The sequence below is a fragment of the Coenobita brevimanus genome, chromosome 82, assembly GCF_032717465.1.
Source record: "Coenobita brevimanus isolate Jiangsu-jjx chromosome 82, ASM3271746v2, whole genome shotgun sequence".
NCBI lineage: Eukaryota > Metazoa > Arthropoda > Malacostraca > Decapoda > Coenobitidae > Coenobita > Coenobita brevimanus.
Window position 1 is genome coordinate 19,644,238 of NC_137035.1, and position 22,024 is coordinate 19,666,261.

Sequence of the window (22,024 nt, forward strand, 5' to 3'; positions counted from 1 at the left end):
AAATGTTTGTAATTTATGCTGATTGCTATGCCATTCACATTTTAAAAGCTAACCATTAAAATTTTGTAATCTAATTGGGAGTATAGTTGTACAGTACTAATTGGTTTTATTTGAATTAGATTTTGTACCTTTTGTTGTGCTACCCCAGTTTGATAAAGCAGACCCATCAACCACAGGCAAGCAACTGTCTCTTCTGGTCTATTCCATGCAGTGAATTGATGTTCCCATGTGGCCAACAGTGCCTCGCCACTGCAAGATGTGGGGATTGGTGTGGTTTGGTCTCTGGGTGGATGCTGCATTTGTCTCCACCCAGTTAACAGGCATCAGAGTTGTGTCACCCTATTATTTGGCTATATGGTTACAACCCAGTGTTGTAAATGATTTGCAGAGTTACAGATACAGTATTTGACTTTACGCAGTGCAAAGCCACCTGAAGTGGAAAGAGTATTTAAACAGTGACAGGAAGGATGGAAGAAATAGGAAGAGGACACAGAAAATGGATTATAGACATGAAGTAGGCAACACAAATGAGGGGGTGATGGGCATGCAACCTACCACCAGCCTTTGATGGTACTTGATATAGATGTGTTTTGAGATTTTCAATTTTATTCTTCCAAATGGGACCATTCACAAGCTTGGGTTGCCAGTGATTGGTGGGGAATTTAATTAGGAACTCGGTCAACTACCGATTTGCATAGCCATATATTTTCTAAAATCCCTTCCATTATATTGAATGATGAGTACATAAATTCACTGCTATAATTATTGGTCATTATACCAGTTTTCTGTAGATGATTTACTATGTAAAATACTGCAGAACAGTTACAGTACCAGAATGCATAAAACAACTGGTCCGTTAGGATTCATTATTCATTAGAAATCTTGCTGCTGAATTAATTTGAAACATGTATCATTTAGTTATCAAAGGGGTTAATGTTTCTTCTGGCAAATGCTGAAGAGAACGTACCAACTATATGTTGTAAAAAACACAGTTTGAAGTAAAAATCATATGAAGACGAAGCCACCGGCCGAAATCCCAAGTACAGATGTTTCCAGAAAGACAACACCAAAACTTGGTGTGTGTGTGTGCATGTGCATATAATCTTCATCTGGTTCCTATTAATATTTTGCAGCCAAACAATTATGTTAGCTTCAGACATGTTTGGTGAAAGTGTTATATGATTAAAACTGTAATAAGACATGGCTGGGAATGCATGTACAGTAAAACCTCAGTATAATGGACTTCAAAAGACCGGAATTTGCTCTTATCGGAATCAAGGAGCTAGCGGACTACATTCCTATACAGTATATTGGAAAAAGTCCAATAAAGCTAGAAGCAATCTGGACTGCCTGACCGTTTCAGCTGTGTTCACCATAATAGTGTGAATAAAAGACATGTTTATCAGTGTACAGTACAGTATTATTTTATATATTATACCATTTTAGTATTGTAATGAAGGTATAATAGTGTACAGTACTGTACTGCAAAGGTAGTGAAAAGTTTAAAAACCGTTGGCGTGATCCAGACTGTCTGATATATTGGAAAAAGTCTGGGGTAGCAGGGGGAAGTCTGGATGTCGCTTTTATCAGGATTTCACCTTTTTCGGAATGGTTTGGGCCCCAAATAGTCCATTATAGCGAGGTCTGACTGTAATCGGTTTTAAGCTACGAAAAATATTTGTCCCGATGTTTAGATGGGTAGTTTTGTTGGTTTAATGATTTTTTTCAACTTTGTTGTGATAGCTTTGTTCATAATATTATACTTATGAACAAAGTGATGAAGGAAACATCAACACAAGTACAGTAGTTTAGTTGACAGCCCCCCTCCCCTTTTTTTAATTATCAGGTGAAGATTGGTAAGTTCTGGGAGTTTGTGAACACTCCTGTTGGTGGTAATTGATGTGATTGATTTTCAGCAATTTTTTCCATTGATAGTGATTTATTTACCAAGTTTAAATTATCCATTGGTATTTTTTGATATTCTGATTCCCTTTTCATTAAATTTGTACAGTACTAGCCTGTTTAAATCAACAGATAGTTGTTGCTTATTCCTGGCCTGTCTGGCTGAGCAGACCAGTCAACCTTAGATAAACTACTTGTGTGGATATTAATATTGTCAAGACCGAGATTATTAGATGTGATCAGTTTTCATCCCACAGTGGTCAGTAATAATACAGAAGAATGACAAGTTCTATCATGTGTCAGGAATTATAGTTACACATTAGGAGTTTGCTTATGTTTTAGCATTATGGCAGGCACACTAAATGGATAAACAGAATGCTTCGAGTCATTAAACCCTTGTCTTGTGCCTGGGTGTGAAACAAGCACTTGGCAGATTTTTTGATCATAGGGATAATACCATAAGTATAGGTTACTCTGCCCTTAGCTGTGTCTTCAGTACACAGGCATTTTCTTTAACTTATCCAGTCTGGTAAGATTTTTTGTGATCTCTAGTTTTTTTTTTTTACCATGGGTTAGATACAGCATTTTGTGGTGGAGGGTCCTCTAAACATTGACAAGTGTTGCAGTCTCAGGTTCATATGAATGTGCATCTGCCATACAGTGGCGGAAGTTTCCTATCTCCCACATTCCATCCTCCTCTTTTTTTTTTTTTTTTGGTGATGGGAGTTGAATGTTTAACAGTGAAGCCACCTAGTTATTTAATGCCAGCAATGGCCCTAGTTTGACGTAACATTTATAGAATGCCTGTAGTTAATGTAGATTGTTCGTCTTCACTGGATATTTCTGCCTTTTTGCAGCTTCGCTTATAGCTTAGTGACAATGACTTTATGTTCTTTCAGTAGCATGACTTGTGCTATCCTAATTTTTTTCCATTCAGGATGGAGAGGAGGCAGATTTATGCCTAATTTAGTGAAGAATATAGATTTGATAAGGCTGCATTCTACGTTAATGAAGTCAACCCCTGAAGTCCAGAGAAGTATTTTTTTTAAGTTAGCAGATTTCAGTTGACTTTGGAAAAACCCTTCAGTGGACAATCATCCATCCATCCATCATCCAGTCCTACATTGCCCCATGAGGAGCGTAGGAGCCCGGGGCTAGGCAGTTGGTCCTGACATTTAAGATGAGAGTGACCAACCTCACTCATCCCCGAGTGGCATTACATGAGCAGTCAACCCCAACCATCCCTTGGATATAAACCTTCACTGGCTCAATCCGACTGGAGCACAATAATTATATACCCACTAAACCACCAGGCGCCAAAATTTGGTTATATGGTTACCACCCAGTGTAGTAAAGAGTTTCCTGGTGTACAGGAAACCATTTGGCTTGTCACTCAGTGTAGAGTCACCCATAGGCAGAAGGAAGAGGAAAGAATGAAGGAATGAAAGACAGAAGAGGGAATGTAAAGTCACCTGTAGGCAGAAGGACAAGGAAGGAATGAAGGAAAGAAAGATAGAAGTAGATGGAAGGAAAGAATAAATGAATCTTAAGGAAATGGCAAGAACGGAGCAAAATAAAAGCAACATTTTAGACATGCGCTTTGTATTGTTCATATTGTATTGTTTATAAAGGCTTGGACATGTTTGCATGCATTGGCCTTGGTCACCTAATCGTAGCTTTCCAAGTTGCTTGATCTTGAGCAGCCTCCCTATTCAGTCCTTGTCCCTGAGGCCACACCAGGACCTCATCCCAGGTCTTTTGTCTGCTTCACAACCCTACCCCAGCGTTAACTTTTCTCCCTCCTCTCCATACAGTATAATAATAATCCATCCATCCATCATCCAATCCTGTGTCGCCCCACGAGAAGTGTAGGAGCCTGGGACGAGGCGAGTTGGTCCTGACTTTTAAGATGAGTGGCCAGCCTCACTCATCCCTGAGTGGCATTACGTGAGCAGTAAACCCCAACTATCTGCTGGATATAAACCTGCACCGGATCAATCTGATTGGAGCACGTTAAGTACCCACTAAATCACCAGGCACCATAATTTGGTTATATGGTTACCCCCAGGGTAGTAAATGGTTTCCTGGTGTACAGGAAACCATGTGGCTTGTTATTCAGTGTAGTCATCCATAGGCAGAAGGAAGAGGAAAGAAAGCCAGAGGAGGGAATGTTAATTCACCCATAGGCAGAAGGAAGAGGAAAGAATGAAGGAAAGAGAGAAGAGGAAGGAAGGAATGATGATAAATAATAATAATATGGTAATAGTAATAATAATAATAATGATAAAATAAAAAAGTTGATATCAGTAGGGCTGAAAGAGGAAATTTAAATCCTTAGTCAAACCCCAGTAATCAAAGGCATCAACTTGGTCAGAGATTTTTCAGAAAACAGTGGGGACTTTCTAAGCAATTGGGTTTTAGGGTTATGTTGATGGGTCATAGAAGGTTTAATGCAAAAAAATGTTGCCACACATTGTAGGGAGTTGGCAGAGCATTTTTGTTGTAGTTTGTTGTTATGTTAGTATTTTTAAAATTGGCAATCAGATAAATGGGGATGCTGGATTGGTTAGTGTTTTGGTACAAACAAAATTGGCTATTCAGGTTAGCAGAAATATGGATCAGTCTTTTGGTTACTGGGGATTGCCTGTTTTGGATGCCTGGTGGTCTAGTGGTAGAGCTGAACATTGGACACGGCTTTTGGCTTAGGTAAGAAGTTTGAATCCTTGGTGACCAGATATTTTCCTGTGTCAAATGGTACCAGGGGTGTTGACATGTCCCCTGCCCTTAATATTCAGAACTACAGCATCCGAACCTAGGGCCCTACACTCAGTGAAGTGACACTGGATTGGCTGCTAGTTCTTTCACCTTAACTTGGCCCAGATTTTTGTCTTTCTGCAGCTTGTATCATGTACTGTATAAAAGTTACAGAAAGGATGAAACTACTGCAGCGCATCCTTTTCATGACGTTTCTTTGACTAGCACCATATTGTTAATTGATTAAATAACTGCTTTCAAGTGGAAGGTTGGCAGGTTTAGGCTTGAGTGAATTATTTTACCATATTGCCCTGCTTGTATAATTTGATTATAGTAATTGTAATCATGTCTTTTATGCTTGTCTCATATGCCGGGTTTTCTTTCAGGATCGAGCAAGACTGATGGCAGGATATGGATACAAGAAAGAATGGATGCAGAGAGGCTCCTCCATCTTAGTGAAAAGAGGAAGATTCATTTCGAGTGGAAGTCGTAGCAGTGGAGACAGTGTTTGGAGTGGAAAGGAATGGAAAAGGAAGTCTGGATTGAGGACAGAATGCATTGTAGCACCAGCAAAACTTCATTATATCGCAGGTAAGAAATTTCTTTGGTATGATGTATCACATGGAGGCTCTTGGTTATAAATGATCGTTTGCTCGTACGATGGAGGTGATTTTTTTTAGTTTAGCCCTACTGCTACCATATAGTCTTAATTCACTGTAGGAAAGGAGTCTATGGTTTCATCTTAGCCCAGATTTTTCTTTTACCCCGCACTTCCTGTTCAGTGGTAGAAAAACAGTGTAATGGCTCTACATTATATCCATAGCATCTTTTCATGACAAACAGCATACCCTGGTGTTAACCTTGTCATGCAATTCTGCATTAAAAAATGGAGATGGCAGTTTTAGGCATAGTTAATGTGAAATGAGTACCATATTTTACTGAAATGGTTTTGGCTGTGTGTAACCCCTCCAGTTTGAAGTCTGTCCTTAGCTAAATAAAAGATTGGAAATGTGCAGTGAGAAAAGATGGTCCTGGCCTGAAAAGGAGTAATGTTTCCTTCTAAAATGAATTGCTGTATTAAGGTTGGCCCTGGTATAGCTGGTTCTCTTTGGATTCATAGGAGAAGCAGGTACCAAAGGAAACTTTGCCCGTTATGCCATAACTTGGCCCAGATTGCCATTCTTTCTGCTGCTTATTTCACGTGACTGAGTGGCTGAGAGAGTTGTGTACGTCCTTTCTGTGGCACATCTTCATCTGTTGCTACAACCTACCATTGAAGATGATGAGATGGCACTTTCAGGCCATTAGATTAAAAGCATTATAATTAATACCCAAAAGTTGCTTGAACCCATTCAGAGAGGACCAGGTGTACAGTAAGATCAAGCACAGTAAAGTTTTGGTTTGAACTTTGTACTTGTGGATGTTTCCTGCCATAAGTGATTTTGTGGCCACCTAGAAAGTCTGTAGCCACTTCTCGAACCTGTAGCCTCATTTACTCTTGGTAGTAACACCTGGTCAGTTTTATTATTCCATCTACAAAGTAATAGAAATGTATAAAAATTGCATATTCAAGGTCCATTACAGATAAAACTGGTATGCATGTTTCTCCCAGATTACAGTACCATACAGTACTATTTGCATGAATGTATTTTTATGAATATGAAGCACAGCATGGGCATGTTTACATAAGGTCTTATCTGGACCTAACAGGTACTTGACCCCTGAGGCAAAAATTGTCCCAAAGTATGTAAACTTGAGAACATTCAGCTGGTTCTACTGTCCTAGCAAAATTCTAATTAGGCCTAAAATCACCTGTCTTGAAATGCTGTGGAAAGGATGTAATGTACCATTCTTTTTGACAGAACTAAGATAAATTTGAGGTGCCAAAGCCTGGTTGTATACTCCGTGAAAAATAATCCAGTCAGTGTGATTGCTTGTCAATTCAGTAGCCTTGTTAGCTGGTATTAGTTTGTCATTTACTATATTTATCCACCTTCTAGACCTGCCACATCTCCCATATTGGAACTTTCTCAGATAAAGTATTACACAAGGTTATATACTGTACTGCAGTACAGGTGCTTAGCAGAAATGAGTGTTTGGCATAGTGGTGAGAAGGGTGGGTGATTGTATGAGACTTACTGGTTAGAGACATGCAACTGCTTTCGAGCAGCTTTTACATTAAATTTTTGGTGATGCCCAGTCACTACTTGGTCACATGGTTTGGAAGTACAGAGATAGCCCGGTTATCCAGGCTATATGGTGTTAAGGGGTGCCCGATTGGTCCGAAAGCACGATTAATCCGACGGAACCAAAACACAAGTATTGTACTGTTAGACTGATTTATTTACCGGTAAATGTACATTTTAAGTACCAGAGAGACTTTTCCAGTTCATTGAATATTTCTCCAGCTTGTTTCAGTATTTTTCAGACTATATTCAGTTCGTTAAATCACGTTTTCTTATGGAAAGATTTCCTCCCTGTTATTATCGTCACGTTCTAAAGCTGTACCTACGATTGTTTCCAGCACAATGGACGAAACTCATCGTACTCAAATGTGGACTTTGTTTCCCAACTTCCCAACTGAAGATTAGGTTAGGTTACATTATTAGGTGCAGTTAAGCTAGGTTAGGCCAGGTTTAAACACTTAGATTAGAACAGTGTCTTCTGCCATTACGTTAACGAATCAAAGAGTCGTCACACCAGAACAGTTAAAAACAATGGGCAAACAGATTTAACAAGAAATGTTTATTTACCAATCCAGAAATAATAAGAAAAATATAATAGACTATCAGGATGAACTGATTTGGTAAGGTGCTTTTACTGCTTACAGCAAAGCATATGTTTACCCCCCTCAAATCCTCAATGCTCGTGAGTTCAGAAATTTGTGTGCTCCCGTGGCAGACCTTGAAACCATTTTTTCAAAGTTATAAAGTCAGTTTCTTTTTCTTAGATGTGAAAAGACTTGTCTGGTACACCTGGTTTTTTCCCCTCCTCCCTAAACCCATCTTGTGATTTGCTATGATTCGTGAAAGAATTAATAAAATTAGGGGGCATGTTACATTAGCATTTAAACATAATATTAGGGTGCATGTTACATTACCATTTAAACATATCGGCGAAAACATCTGGGATGAAAGGACCGCCTAGCTGTTTGGGATGGTAGAGTAGGGTCGTGTAAACATACCAGTGACCTTCGTTCCCTTCCCAAAACTGTTCACAGTTTTTATGGCTCTCCCTAACTCAACGTCACTGACACCAGTACAGTAAAGCATTGTTCAAGGCTGGCAGCCATGAAGGGGTTAATGGAATACATTATTGTTTGTATCAATACTCTCTCTCTCTCACACATACACGAACGAACAAAAGAATGTGCAATAAATGTACACTTAACTGTAAGGAACAGAAATACTGTATGCTCTGTCGGTCCGAAATGTGTTGGGAAGCGACATCGAACAAAGAATGTGGAACTGAATGCCACCTTACGAGAACACGTGAGATGAAAGTATTTTTTCTTATTAGTAAACATGTTTGTTCCATTTCGTCCCCTATAATTGTGAAACTCATAAATTTTCCTCCAAGCATACAGCCTAATAACTGTACCAAATCAATTCATATTGCTCTAGTTTGTTTTCTGTATTTTTCTGCCTGTTTTGTGGGTGGTAAATTACTTTGGCTGAAAGATTTCCTCTCTTATTATCATAACGATTGTTTCAGGCATAATGGAAGAAACTCATAATTAGGGTGCATATGACATTAGCATTTAAACATATCGGCGAAAACATCTGAAATGAAGTGGCAGGCCGCCTGACTGTTTGAGATGGTAGAGGAGGGTCGTGAAAACATACCAGTGACCTTCGTTCCCTTCCCATAATTGTTCGCAGTTTTTTATAGCTCTCCCTAACCCAACATCCCTGACACCGGTGCAGTAAAGCATTGTTCGAGGCTGACAGCTGTGATGGGGTTAATGGAATGCATTATTGTTTGTATTAATACTCTCTTTCACACATATAGTACACTTAAGAATGAACAGTAAATGTAAGAGGAAGAAATAACTATGCTCTGTCGGTCCGAAATGTGTTGGGAAGTGCGACATCTAATGAAGAATGCAGAACTGAATGCTAACTTACGAGAACACATGAGATGAGTAATTTTTTTTTTTTAATGATTAACAGACATTCTTGTTCCATTTCGTTTCCTAAAATTGGGAAACCCATTACTGTACTTTTTATCTAAGCATACAGCCTAAAGACTTCACCAATTCACTTTATATTCCTCCAGTTTGTTTTCTGTTTTTTTATATTTTGAGGGTAGTAAATTACCTTCTCGGGCTGAAAGATTTTCTCATTTATTATCACGTTCTTTAACCCGCGCCGTCCCGGCGACGTGAATTAACGCGGCAACATTGCAAGGTCCTTAATTTGCACAATTTTCAATTTTCGCGAGTGATTTTTGGCACGTATACACGGGACACCTTCCTCTATTCCTCTACAAGATGCCAAGCAGGAACAATGCCTTACACCGCATAACCTCTCCCCCCCCCCCCTGCATGCCATTGTCTCGGCAATTCACCTGTTACCAGTGACCAGGCCAATAGAGACATTCAGGGCCAGAGTGATTCCCCAATCGATGACAATGTAGAAGACAAGGTTTACATAGCATTACAGGAAGAAACAGTCAGAAATGATGATCAGGTAATGTGGGAAAAAAAAGGTCATGAATGGTGATGAGTTAATGAGTGAAACAATGCTTATAATGCCTATATTACTGTTTGAAAACCAGTATACTCTTGTACTACATATAAATTCGTACCAAGTAAATAAATAAATACTGTTTATTAGTGGATAAAATGGTTACCCTCCCATAGAACTCGTTTTCTTTGGTGCCAGCCTGTTAGAAAACCCAGTCAGGTAAGGAAGTACTCTCACCTAAATCCGGTATTTTAAACCTCAGGTGAGCGATTTCTTTATGAATTTTCGATGTTTCTCACCAAAAGCGGATGTTTGAGCCAAAAAAAAAAAAAAGGTCCAAAAACGTCGGGATGGGGCGGGTTAAGCCGTACCTACGATTGCTTCGGGCATAATGGAAGAAACTCATCGTACACAAAAGTGGATTTAGTTTCCCAAGTTCCCAACTGGAGCCCAGGTTAGGTCAGGTTAGGTTGAATTAGGTTAAATTATTAAGTAGTTAAGCAAGGTTAGGCTAGGTCAGGAGTATCAGTTGCCTCACCAAACTCCACCCTACCACCCTTGTGATTGAGTTGTGAGCAGGAGGTGTGGGTGGGGGCAGGGTGAGCAGACTCTCCCTGGCTTACCCATTCCTCGCTCCCTAGCAACTGGATGCTTCCTGTTTAAATCGGAGCTATCGTACGGATAATTCTATGTATTACCGTACCACTGAACCATTGGGTCACGGCCCGGATATACCGAAAGCTGGATAATCGAGCTTCCACTGTATAATGCACAGCTCATATGTAGGATAATCCTGGCACACTTCAACTTGATGTAATGGTTTGAATGATTCTTCATTTTTTTAGTTTAGAACCTTTTAAAAATATTGGTTCAGAACGTTTTGAGTCGTACTGAAGTGGTTATGTTCTGTTTGTGTGGGCTATTCCCACTGAGTCACCAGCTGTGTAATGTTTGCTTTTCATGCAAGATTCCTTGTCACATAGGGCTAAAAATTATTGGTGAGAATTGTAATGCACAGATTGTATTGAGGATATTTATGGCATCTTTTGACAAGTGTGGGGTATTTTCACTTATACTCCTTTCGCAGCAAGAAGTCCGTTCAGGGTGTGGCAGAAGTTTGAATTTCCCCGAGTGCGACGTTGCCAATTATCAGATAATCACTCTGTCTCCCTATCTACCCCCATCCCACCTGTTTTTTTCTCTCTCTCTCTCTCTCTCTCTCTCTCTCTCTATACCGGTATATATATATATATATATATATATATATATTATATATATTTATTATTTATTTTCAACTTTTTTTCCACACCACCTATGAGGTAAAAGTCTAGGCGCGTTTTATTTTTAAGAGGTTTCCCCTATAGGCCTAATCCTCTCTCTGATCTTTAATCATAATCTTCGTCGTCATCAGAACTTTCTGTTATATTGACGACGAATGACTCTACGAAATGTTCAGCTGCTATGTCTTGCTGTGCATCTTCATCTTGTACTTGTTCGGCATGTCGCACTACTTCCATCCAACTTTGTGGTGTGATAAGACTCAGAGCCTCTTTGACAAGAACTTTAAGGTTAACCATTTTAAAGGTGTTCTTCTTGGCTATATGAGTCTTCACCTGAGCCCAAATGAGCTCAATCAGGTTATATTGACAGTGGTATGGTGGTAATCTCAAAACCCGATGCCCTGCTTCTTCCACAATCGTGTCGATTACGTAGGATGTGGTGATATCCAACTTCTTGGCAAGCTCATGCAGCTCTGCTTTAGATAAGTTATCTTGGGGCTGCACTCCCTTCTTTATCAGCCAGTCCCGCAAGTCCGATTTTCTCCATGATGAAGTAGGCATTTTTTTCAAGCTTGACAGAATGATAGGAAGCGTTATCCATCATGATTACCGAATTTGGTGAAATGTTTGGAAGCAACTGATTCCTGAACCATTCCTCAAAAAGTGTTGAGTTCATCTGGTTATGATAATCCCCGTCGTTTTTGGCCTGGAACACTAACTCGGCGTTGTCTACAAAGCCATTTTTCGTTCCAGCATGAAGAATGATCAGACGACTTCCTTTTCCTGTTGGCTGTCGTACTCCAGTGGCTTGTGGTGATGCGGTGTCTGTCCAACATTTTCCAACCGTGTAATTTTGGTTCATTCAAGTCTCGTCCAGATACACGATATTATGGGAGGACTGTCTTACTTGCTTTATTTCTCGCAAAAACTTTGTGCGAGCAGCCACAACATCATTCCTCTCCATAAGGAATTTGTGGCCATTAACCTTGGCATATTTGAAGCCAGTCTCCTGCAGAATCTTGTGAAGGGAGGTTATGCCGCCACTGAAGGATATTTTTGCCTTAAGGTCTTCTTGAATTCTTTGCAGAGTTGGGATTTCATGCCTTTCATAAAATCCCAAGACTATTCTTCTTATTGCACATTTATCAAAATCGTCAACTCGTAACAGGTGCAGCACATTTCCTCTTCCGTGGTGATAAAAACATAGGCCGTTCTGGTGACGTCAGTGTCTGTTTCGAGCAAATTCGTTGAACTGTTTTCTCAGAAACGTTGGTGGCTTTCGCAGTGCGAGCAGATGCTTTTGAAGGCGGGATTATAAATCCATTACAAGCCTTTTCTTCTGAGAAATACTTGTTAACGTTGTATATCAACTCCTTTTCCCTGCTATGCAGCACTCTCGAGCGGGAGCGAGTGGGAGTTGTGGGACCTTCCATCCTGGGTGGTGGCTAGACATGGAGTGATCCTGGGTCCTTCGCCGACCTTGGCGTGGCAACATGGGAAAAAAGCCTGCCACGTGTCATTGAATTCATTCAAATCGTTGTTATAATTCTAAAAAGTGATACTCGATGTACTATATAGCTTCCTTTACTACATACAGAGGGATGGGGTGGAGAGGTATATGAGAGAGGGGTGTGTGAGTTGGGAGCAGGGCAGTGAAATGGCGGGGGACAGGGCGACTTGGAGGCGATTTGTTTGTGGCCACCCCAAACGGGATTGAGGCATCTGGCAATAGATAGATAGATAGACATAGATGGGAAATAAGAGAGAGAGAGAGACATGTACTACGGTTGATTTGTCAGCATCGCTAGAGGTGATTCACCAGGTGGGCCCCACCCTGAACGGACTTCTTGCGGTGCAAGGACTTTAGTTGAGAGGAAGGATGGGACTGGGATGTTTGGGATGTAGTTGTGTTGTGATGAGGTGGTCTTGGCATGTTGAGGATGGAAGATAACTGGGTGTGGAAGGTGAGAGGTGTGAATGTCATGGGTAGGATTGCGAGAGGTAGACTAAAGAAAAAATTGGGACAAGGTCAGTGTGACCTCAGGGATAAAGGACTTAACAGGGAGGTGTCAGACTTGGCAGCATGGAGAGCTACAATTAGGTGACCAAAGCTGACCCAGGCAGCCATATTGGTGCCTTTATAAACTGTACGATATGAGTAAATTGTTTGAATTCTTTGCAGATGTCACTTTAGAGCTCAAAAAATATTTAAAATTGTAATGCACAAATATTGGGGATATGTATGGCTCACTGTTTGTAGTATGATCAGCTGACAAGTAAGTTAAGGTATGTGCAGAAAGTTTGTGGACTTCTCAGGTGCTCTGGACTCTTCTTCACTTCACCTTGGTGTGGGAAAGGAAGTTAGGATGCTTAAAGATATTAAGGTTTAAAAAGTCCCCAGACTGAACAAGTGAGGCACCAGGGATCAGTTAATTGTCCCATAGTGGCGTTTCATGAGTAAAGCTTCAGTCACCTTGCAGATCAGAGAAATTACCAATATGCCGGGAATCGAACCCGGGACTCTCAGGTGAGAGCCAGGCAGCATACCACTACACCACGACCAGGTAAAAGTTAACTCACGTTGTCACAATCTTGTAACCAACGTCCCTCCGCCCCCACTGTGGGCATGAAGAGGATGAGTTAACCCCCTGGCACTCGGGCAAGTAGATGCTTTTAATCTATCCCAAACACTTACGGCAAGTCAGAATGAAGAGAGAACCTGGGGGGCGGAGGGACGTTGGTTACAAGATTGTGACAACGTGAGTTAACTTTTACCTGGTCGTGGTGTAGTGGTTTGCTGCCTGGCTCTCACCTGAGAGTCCCGGGTTCGATTCCCGGCATATTGGTAATTTCTCTGATGATTTTTCCTGTGAAAAAAAATACAGGTTCTCTCTTCACCTTGCAGATGTTTTCCATCAGCTACCAAGCTGGAATGCCAGTCTTCCATAGGAAAATTTTTTTGAATTAGGATAGATATGGCCTTAATAAAACCCAATCAACCCCTAACAGGCAGGGAACGTTACATAACGTCTGTGTGTGAGGAGGCGGGCAACGTTACTTAATGTCCGGCCATTTTCAGTCCTAATTTATTGGTGAAATTGGGTGTTACAGCATCCTTGTCACCTACTGTCCTGCCTTCTACCTTCCCAAGCCTTGAAACAAGTAAAATAGATTACCGGTATACATATATAAGTTGTAGTGTTATAATTGTTCAAATGATATGGAATATACTTACGTAGGTTTTGCTGTTATAAGTGTTTAAGTATATATAATAGAAAACACTTACATAAGATTTTAAAGGCAATGCATAGTGTAAAGAATGCATAAATGATAAATATAGTGTTCAGTGGTGAAGAAAATGAAAATGAGTGAAGAGTTCGCTAGCCTTCCCCCAGGCGCGCCTGGTGATATGCTGCCTGCCCGTGCTTCTCCCTCACTCCTCCCCTCCTCCCACAGCCAGCAGAGACGTATTAACACGTATGTAACACCTCTTGTCTTCATTTTTCATCAATTTCCATCAATTTATGCATGTTTAGATTTATTCCTTGATACTTTATTTTTCCGAAAATATGCCGCCCCACACGGTCGTATAATAGATAAGTTGCCCACCCATAAGGGATTAATATCACACTTATCCTGAATTGATTAAATTGATGGCAGAATTCCATCCATCATCCAATCCTATGTTACCCCATGAGGAGCATAGGAGCCCAGGGCTAGGCAAGTTAGTCCTGACAGCTGATTAAGCAATGAGTGGCATTATGTGAGCAATAAACCCCAACCATCCCTTGGATATAAACCTGCACCAGCTCAATGTGATTGGAGCACCTTAATTGCTCGCAAAACCACCAGGCACCATAATTTGGTTATATGGTTACCACCCAGCATAGTAAATGGTTTCCTGGTGTATAGGAAACCATTTGGCTTGTCACTAAGCATAGTCACCCATAAGCAGAAGGATGAGGAAAGAATGAATGAATGAATGACAGAAGAGATAGTGTAAAGTCACCCGTAGTGCTGTACCAAAATGGATGTTACCCAGAGTCAAGGAGTTAAATGTGAGGACTTAGTAGAGTAGCCCAGGTTTCCTACACTCTTTGTCAGGTAGACTTTCCTTTCCTGTGCCCATATCACCTTGTACCTGGTTTACTATAACTTGGCATAAAGTTGTAATTTTTCCATCTTTTTTCTTTATTGCTGAGCTGTAATATTAACACCAGAGTGATGATGATAGCTACAAAGTGCTGTGGAAAGGATGTGGAGCCGTAGCATTCTTTGTTGCTGAGCCTGTGCAATAAGATGCATGAGGACAAAAATTTGGGCTATGTTATGGTGAAAGAACTATAATATTGCTCATGCTATTACCAGACAATTTTTTTCATATGGGCAAGTAGCCTTTGACTTCAGCTAGAACTCCTTCACTATGCTGTGGATATTTTAATGCTGCAATCACTAGATAATTTTTTTACAAGTACTGTATGCAGTATATTCTAAATTTAATGGACCTTGATAGACTGGATATCTGATTTAGTGGGCACTGTGAAGGCCATTGGACTTCGTCAGTTATATTTTGAACATCTGTTGAATGGGGGGCAGTGGGTGGCAATACCTATTTCTATCCTTTTAACTCCAGTCTGGACTGAAGAAACCTTCCTCACTGTGATTGCATAGTTGTACTGAGACCACAGTAATACTGTACTAGGGGTGATGTGTTATGACAAGGATGTAAAATAACCTGCAAAAGGGCAGAATTATGGGCCAAGTTAGTATAAAATTATATAGTTTTTATTTTTAGTACTAGACAGTGCTGTTATACTTGATTATTTTCAAACGTGCTTGAAATCCCATCGGGGGGAGTCCATCAGATATAATGGATTATTGGCTTTATTGGATCTGACATCCCCTAATTAGTCCATGATAATGAGGGTCTGCTGGATATTGGGGATCCTGACGACCTTTGGCACTGATACAAAGATCCAGGCCATTCCCACTTCTGAGTGGGGTTAGGTAGGGTTGCAAGTCAGAAAATAATAACTAAAGATTTAGCTGAATGAACCATACTCCCATTCAGTCATCATTTAAGCCCCTGAAATTGTGGCTCCACCAGATAGGTCAGAAATAATGGTACGGTACTATACTTTTTTTCTTGGCACAATCAGATTTAATTGTTAGGGGTTGACAGTGTTGTTACTTTATTCTTGCCATTTTTAGGTATAAGTGTTGTGCATTATTGTTTCCACCACAGGGATTAGGAAATGCTCTATGCCCAAAACCTTGAGTATGATGCCAGATTTTACTTGACGTAGGCTGGTCACATTTACTCTTGTTTTGATGGGCAGTTGAATTCCATATTAAACTGTTCATTAGCCCCACTGCCACCATCAAGATCTTTTAGATTATGTGTAAGATTAGTGTTCCATTTAGCTGGCTCCCTAGCACCTCTTGAGTTTTTTTATGTTGTATTATTAATGTAATTTATGCAGTCTTTATTTATAATTGAAATTGATTACATTCTATACTGTTTTTACTCTTAACCTAAAATTCCCATCTTTCCATCTTCCATTCTGTAGCTGTAACAATAGACACGATATTGCGACACTGGTCATGAAGTGCCATGGAAAGGATGTAGAGTTGCAGCATTATATTTTTCAGTTGCTGAGCTGTGGAAAACTGCAGAATTAAGAAAATCTGGTTCAAGTTAAGATAAAAAGGCACAGCTAATAGATTCATCATGTAAAATAGTGAAGGAAGATGTGCTAGGAGCCTCTTAAACTAGTGAGAATATTATTGATGGTCTCATGTAAACAATTGAAGCACCTACAACATATATTAATATATTTCAGAATTGGCCAAGATGACAAGATAGTGAAGAAAAAATTGAAGAGGGTTATGGTAAAGAGTTGAACGAGGTGGAGCCAAGACGTGACATGGACAGTGAGTGTTAAACAAATTGGAGGCTCCATCATTGGTGTACTAGTCATTCCCCAAGGTAAGCCTTTCAGCTGTAACATGTTATAAGGATCTGTATCTCAAAACCTTAGTTCATGTGAGGGTGAAAAGTATCTTGAGTCAGTATAAGAAGTTGGTGTAATACAACAAACTCTTGCCCCGTGAGAATTGTTCTGAGGTGCATGGCTGGAATCATGATCTACTTTGCCTTCATAACATACCCAGTAATGAATTACTTGCAGAAAATTTTAAATTATTCCATAACGAATATCTCCAAATTGAGGTTATCCACGGAACAGCGGATGCTTTCTGTAGACTATTAGGTAAACAGTGCCAAACCAGGTTATAACTTCTGAAATGTTGGAAACTGTTAGGGGGCGAGAAAAAGAAATGCAAAGTCACAAAATAAGCTTTCTAACAGTTAATCTCGGCTTGTACTTATTATATTTATTGGTGAATTTCCTGCATAAATGATAATTGTGGTGAGTTACCAAGCTTCTAGCTAAGTGTTGCTAATGGAAGTACTGCCAGGGTTAGTGGTAGCCAGCTGTCTATTGTTTGTTCATTTATAAAGGCTCCGGCATGCTTGCATGCATCGGCCTTGGTCACCTAATGGCGGCTGCCCATGCTGCTCAATCTCTGGCAGCTGCCCTATTCAGTCCCTTATCTGCCTCACACACTGATCTTGTCCCAGGTCTTTTTCAGTCTGCCTCTTACAATCCTACCTCTTAGCATTCACATTTTTCACTTTCTGCACCCAATTGTCACCCCCCAATCCTCTCCACATGTCCAGACCACCTCAGTCTACCTCTTATCACAACACCAATACAGTCCAGTGTCATCCTTCCTCTTAACTCTTCCTTTGTCAACTTAGACCCCCCAGGCGTAACATTCAAAGACGCATTGCACATCCACTTAACTGTCATTTCTGTTCGTTTGAGCTTGCGAATATCCTGTTCCTCTATTGGCCGGGTCTCTACCATACAGTATTATACTCTGGTGTCAGGAGAGGCAGCATCTCCCAGAACTTCTTCCAACCTCTCCTCACTCTAGTCATTGAACTAGCTCCAGTTCCACCTCCAGCACACATGTCTCAAATGAGAAAACTCTTCCAAACACTCAAGACCAGTCCTATTGCACCTGACTATCTCCACATGCTCTTTCCCACACACTGCGCTTATGAAATCATCAGTATCTCAGTCGACCTCTGATACCGCTACACATCTAATGCACCCTCTTATCACAAACACAGCACAAGGTGGAATTGCTTCCCATGCGGTTTTGGCAAATTGCACATGGCCATTCTCCCTTGCTGACAGTACTGCCACTAGTCCAAGATACCATCACCCCTTCCCCAAATAAGCATTAAAAAAATTAAATGAATAAAGCAGTGTCAATGACTGGTATGTTCAGTGGGTTTAGACATTTGTTAACTGGGAACATTGTACTCATTACGATTATCAGATCTCGTTTTGGCAGAAACTGTTCACCCTTGGTTTGACTGTCATATTTTTGTCCTATTCTAGCAAATACCGCAGTTCCAAATTATTCAGCTTTGTGTCCTGGGCCATAGGGATTAATTAATAAAAAGCTAGGTTAGTATGCCAGCCCATGAATGGCTTGGTCATATGATAGTGCAGGTGGGTATTGTGGCCATGCTGATAGTTATTCTTATGATAAACCAGAACAGTTTTTAGTCATTCATATTGCCGGGTTGTGCCGAGTACAGCATTTGTGAAGTTTTTGGGGTTACTTCTTCAAAAGGGAAGAATTAAACCACAATTTTGAAAAGGTTTTTATTAGCGAGATACAAGTGTCTGGACTGTAAGTTATAAATGCATCCGCAAGTATCCTACGTTGTATTTGCATAGCGAGGGATAAGTGTTAATGCATTTCAGTGGGTCAGCTTCTCACTTAGGTCATGTTCCTTTCCTCACTGGCCAAAGTAGTGAAGCAAGCCTCCTATCTTGTTAGCCAGCAGATGAAAGTATATGTGTGAAACTTTGGGTGAACTTAGTCTCCAATTGTACCACTCTACAAAAAATTGTTTGGTCATTAAGTATTGTAGATCATCACAGTAAGTGCTTTAGTATAATCCATCCATCATCCAATCCTACATTGCCCCAAGAGGAGCGTAGGAGCCTGGGGCTAGGCAGTTGGTCTCAAGATTTAAGATGAGAGTGACCAGCCTCACTCATCTCTGAGTGGCATTACATGAGCAATCAACTCCAACCACCCCATGGATATAAACCTTCACCGGCTCAATCCGACTGGAGCACAATAATGACCCACTAAACCACCAGATGCCAAAATTTGGTTATATGGTTACCACCCAGCGTAGTAAATGGTTTCCTGGTGTACAGGAAACCATTTGGCTTTAGTGTAACATTTTTGTATTTGTTGTTGCCAGTGATAACTTGGAAGACCCCGTATATTATCAGTCATCTGGTCCTTTGTTGTCCCATCAGAAGTATACGGGGCTGGGATTGGGCTACTAAATCCTGATGATGTAAAGTGAGAATGATCAGTTGCTTTTGAGTGATATTTTGAGCAATAAACCACAACTATTTCTTGCTTATGCACACTTATGGGCCACATCTGATTGGAGCACCTTAACCCACTAGACCACCAGGCATCCAGTCCATTAATTCTTTCAGTATGTCCTTTTTCCCAGTTACAAAAAGTACTGATACTCAACTTTGGAAAGACCCATAATCCCTTGAGAAAACATTTTTATATCTACCTCCAGACCATTTTCAAGCTTAGAACACATCAGTTGAGGAGGTTATTAAGTGTCTATTACTTCCTTTTTATATTCTTGTTACTGCCGGCTAAGGCATCTTTGTGTTGAGGGGTTTAGAAATTCTTCACTGTGCTTTTTCATGTCAGACTTCAAATCAGCTGTTGACATGAGTCAAGAAATTGTCCATGAACTTGTTTATTCTAGCCACTGCCATATTTTATATATTCAGCAGGTGATCCCATACCAGTCATTAATCTTAGGATATAGATATATATATATATTTTATCACACACACACACACACATGAAACATTCTTGTCAGATAGGGAAGAAGCTCCCTAACACCTCTTCCTTAGCTGTTTTTGGAAATGGATGATTAACATCCTTTTGTACATTATTTATGCAGAGTATGGAGATGTTCCAGAATTTATGTAAGAAGAGGACAATTAGGTGTCATAAATGAAATAAATTGCTTAGGAAAAGGTGTTTGGGAGCTTCCTTAAGAGATGAGAATATGGCTGACAGAGCCTTACCCTTCTTTACATATCGTGCTCATGGATACTACTTATCCATGAAGCCACAGATGCTTACAGCCCACCCATTTGTGTATGCACATATGGTTACAGCCTACCCACTTGTGTATGCACAGATACTTACAGCTCCCTTACTTGTGTTTGCACACAGATGCTTACACCCTGCTCACATACATGTGTACATAGTCTATCAAAAAAGTATGTGTACACTTTGCATTAAGCAGTCTGACCTCACAGGTGATGGCCACTGCAGAAGTTTAGATTATACCTAAATTTTTAGTTTTGTGTAGTTCATAACAGTTCCAACATGCTTGCGTTCATTGGCCTTGGTCGCCTAATGGCGGTTTTCCATGCAGCTCGATCTCTGGCAGCCCCTCAGTTCAGTCCCTTATCACTGAGGTCACACACTGACCTCGTTCCAGGTCTTTTCAGTGATCCACTACCTTTTCCACATGCCCAGACCGTCTCAATTTACCCCTTCTCATCAGAGCAATGTAGTCCAGTCCCCCCAGTACACTCAAGGCATGAGAATTCATCCACCTATCTATATAAAATAATAGATGGATCACCTAGGAACACATTGAGCTATATTGACATAGGATATCATACCCTTCCTGTGTGACACTTGACAGATTGTGTGTTTTAGTCTTGTTTATGCATACAGCATTTTGTGTACAGGTTCTTGTAGCTCCATGTACAAATGCCTACATCCAACACATATACACACACCCACATCCTCGTATACAGGCCTGTAGCCATGAGAGGGAGGGGTTGTGAGGGTCAGATGACCCCCGCCCCCCATCTGCCTAAAGGTTCACTCTCATGGTCTGTTTAATGTAAGTGCAAAAAGGCACACTTCATTGTTCATGAGGTTTGTGCTGCTGCTTAACATTGCATATGCATACACCCAAACCTCCATAGCAAGCATGCAGCAGATCTTTGACCAGGCGGCTGTTATGAAAGTCCAAATTCAGCAGAAAATTATCCCCCGCCTCCCCTCTCAGAGTCTGGCTACAGGCTTGGTAGATGCACACATGAATACAGCCTTGTAACTGCACACATGCATACAGCTTTGTAACTGCTCACATGCATACAACCTTTGTAATTGCACACAAGCATACTGCTGTGTATTTGCACACATGTATACAGCCTTGTAATTGCACACATGCCTACTGCCTTGTAATTGCACACATGCATACTGCCATGTAATTGCACACATGCATACTGCCATGTAATTGCACACATGCATACTGCCATGTAATTGCACACATGCATACTGCCGTGTAATTGCACACATGCATACTGCCGTGTATTTGCACACATGCTTACAGCCACACTTATGCACACATGCATACACCCTCTTAAACATACATGCATACAGTCATATGTACATGCATGCATGCCCACAACCTTATATACACACATTTAATGCCCATAGCCTCATGTACACACACACTACATGCTTTTAGCTTCATGTACACACACACATCTATAGCCATATGTACACACATATCTAGAGCCTCATGTACCCACACACATGCCTACAGCCTCATGTACACACACATGCCTACAGCCTCATGTACACACACATGCCTACAGCCTCATGTACACACACATGCCTACAGCCTCATGTACACACACATGCCTACAGCCTCATGTACACACACACACACACACACACACACAATTTGTGTGCACAGTCTCAGGTACATGCACATTTGTGTGCACAGTCTCAGGCACACACATACATGCCCACAGCCTCTTGTACACACACATTTGTGCACACAGTCTCATGTACACACACATACATGCCTCCAGCCTCAGGTACACACACATACATGCCTACAGCCACATGCACACACACATACATGCCCACAGCCTCAGGTACACACACATGCATGCCTACAGCCTCAGGTACACACGTGTGCACACAGTCTCAGGTACACACACATACATGCTCACAGCCTCAGGTACACATACATACATGCTCACAGCCTCAGTTACACACACACATGCATGCCTACAGCCTCAAGTACACACACATGTGCCCACAGCCCCATGCACGCACACACACATGCCCACAGTCGCAGGTACACACGCTAGTGATGGGTGATGCTTGATTTTTTCTGTAATCAGTATATACTTTCGTGGTCAGTAATCAATTACTTTTACTTTA

The 22,024-nt window shown here is 40.8% G+C and overlaps 1 pseudogene; it reads right to left on the reverse strand.

Moving 5' to 3' along the window:
• Positions 1-10,729: 10,729 nt before the first annotated feature.
• On the reverse strand, positions 10,730-11,300 carry LOC145409615 (uncharacterized; annotated as a pseudogene).
• Between the last annotated feature and the right edge of the window lie 10,724 nt (positions 11,301-22,024).